The 2,500-nt window shown below is 64.0% G+C and overlaps 1 non-coding gene across 1 annotated transcript; it reads right to left on the bottom strand.

The window, feature by feature from the left end:
- Positions 1-1,709: 1,709 nt before the first annotated feature.
- On the bottom strand, positions 1,710-1,828 carry LOC141979452 (5S ribosomal RNA). Its single transcript, XR_012636865.1, has one exon. It is a non-coding gene; the product is annotated as a 5S ribosomal RNA (ribosomal RNA).
- Between the last annotated feature and the right edge of the window lie 672 nt (positions 1,829-2,500).

The following is a 2,500-nucleotide window of genomic DNA, read 5'->3' as shown; positions in this document are numbered from 1 at the left end:
GGACGGGGGTATGCCGGCCCCTGCCCGCGGGGGCAGGCTCCGGGTTGACCTGGTGGCCGGTTTGCTTTCGGGCCACCAGGTCAACCCGCTGCCTGTATGGGGTTGACCTGGTGGCCGCTTTCCTTCCCGGCCACCAGGTCAACCCGCTGAATGTATGGGGTTGACCTGCTGGCCGCTTTCCTTCCCGGCCACCAGGTCAACCCGCTGAATGTATGGGGTTGACCTGCTGGCCGCTTTTCTTCCCGGCCACCAGGTCAACCCGCTGAATGTATGGGGTTGACCTGCTGGCCGCTTTCCTTCCCGGCCACCAGGTCAACCCGCTGAATGTATGGGGTTGAGCTGCTGGCCGCTTTCCTTCCCGGCCACCAGGTCAACCCGCTGAATGTATGGGGTTGACCTGCTGGCCGCTTTTCTTCCCGGCCACCAGGTCAACCCGCTGAATGTATGGGGTTGACCTGCTGGCCGCTTTCCTTCCCGGCCACCAGGTCAACCCGCTGAATGTATGGGGTTGACCTGCTGGCCGCTTTCCTTCCCGGCCACCAGGTCAACCCGCTGAATGTATGGGGTTGACCTGCTGGCCGCTTTCCTTCCCGGCCACCAGGTCAACCCGCTGAATGTATGGGGTTGACCTGCTGGCCGCTTTCCTTCCCGGCCACCAGGTCAACCCGCTGAATGTATGGGGTTGACCTGCTGGCCGCTTTCCTTCCCGGCCACCAGGTCAACCCGCTGAATGTATGGGGTTGACCTGCTGGCCGCTTTCCTTCCCGGCCACCAGGTCAACCCGCTGAATGTATGGGGTTGACCTGCTGGCCGCTTTCCTTCCCGGCCACCAGGTCAACCCGCTGAAAGTATGGGGTTGACCTGGTGGCCGCTTTCCTTCCCGGCCACCAGGTCAACCCGCTGAAAGTATGGGGTTGACCTGGTGGCCGCTTTCCTTCCCGGCCACCAGGTCAACCCGCTGCCGGCATGGGGTTGACCTGCTGGCCGCAGAGGGGCAGGCTCCGGGTTGACCTGGTGGCCGGACGGGGATTAAGCCCCGGCTCGGAGCAGGGCAAGCCCGGGCGGAGGGGGGTCCGCTTGGCCCCTGCCCGCGGGGGCAGGCTCCGGGTTGACCTGGTGGCCGGTTTGCTTTCGGGCCACCAGGTCAACCCGCTGAATGTATGGGGTTGACCTGCTGGCCGCTTTCCTTCCCGGCCACCAGGTCAACCCGCTGAATGTATGGGGTTGACCTGCTGGCCGCTTTCCTTCCCGGCCACCAGGTCAACCCGCTGAATGTATGGGGTTGACCTGCTGGCCGCTTTCCTTCCCGGCCACCAGGTCAACCCGCTGAATGTATGGGGTTGACCTGCTGGCCGCTTTCCTTCCCGGCCACCAGGTCAACCCGCTGAATGTATGGGGTTGACCTGCTGGCCGCTTTCCTTCCCGGCCACCAGGTCAACCCGCTGAAAGTATGGGGTTGACCTGCTGGCCGCTTTCCTTCCCGTCCACCAGGTCAACCCGCTGAATGTATGGGGTTGACCTGCTGGCCGCTCTGCTTCCCGGCCACCAGGTCAACCCCCTGCCGGTATGGGGTTGACCTGCTGGCCGCAGAGGGGCAGGCTCCGGGTTGACCTGGTGGCCGGCAGGGACTTCAGCCCCAGGGCCCCTGGCAGGGCGACCCTGCCCTTGTTCCCCAGAAAAGGAGAGAGCTGGCTCGCAGCGGGAAAAGCTGCCTACGGCACCTGGGATTCCCAGGCGGTCACCCATCCAAGTACTAGCCAGGCCCGGGACGGTTTACCTTCCGAGATCGGACGGGATCGGGGGCCTTCCGTCCGGTATGGCCGTAGGCACTCGGCTCCGGTCCGCCTCGTCCCCTTTCCCTTACTGACTCCCCTGCCTCGGGTGGGCCCGATCCTTTTTTCCGTTTTTTTTTTTCGCTCCGGAGGCTTCATGAGCCCCCCCCCAACACCCCTTTGGGGGTCGGTGAAAATTTTTTTTTCAGACTTCCAGGGGCCCGATCCTGGCCGCGGGCACCCGGCTCCGGGCACCCGGCTCCGGGCCGCCTCGTCCCCTTTCCCTTACTGACTCCGCTGCCTCGGGTGGGCCCGATCCTTTTTTCCGTTTTTTTTTTCCGCTCCGGAGGCTTCGTGAGCCCCCCCCAACACCACTTTGGGGGTCGGTGAAAAAATTTTTTTCAGACTTCCAGGGGCCCGATCCTGGCCGCGGGCACCCGGCTCCGGGCACCCGGCTCCGGGCCGCCTCGTCCCCTTTCCCTTACTGACTCCCCTGCCTCGGGTGGGCCCGATCCTTTTTTCCGTTTTTTTTTTTTTTCGCTCCGGAGGCTTTATGAGCCCCCCCCAATACCACTTTGGGGGTCGGTGAAAAAAATTTTTCAGACTTCCAGGGGCCCGATCCTGGCCGCCGGCACCCGGCTCCGGGCACCCGGCTCCGGGCCGCCTCGTCCCCTTTCCCTTACTGACTCCCCTGCCTCGGGTGGGCCCGATCCTTTTTTCCGTTTTTT

Source organism: Natator depressus, chromosome 28 (assembly GCF_965152275.1).
Source record: "Natator depressus isolate rNatDep1 chromosome 28, rNatDep2.hap1, whole genome shotgun sequence".
In the NCBI taxonomy this organism is placed as follows: Eukaryota; Metazoa; Chordata; order Testudines; family Cheloniidae; genus Natator; species Natator depressus.
This window is presented reverse-complemented; position numbering and strand designations above follow the sequence as displayed.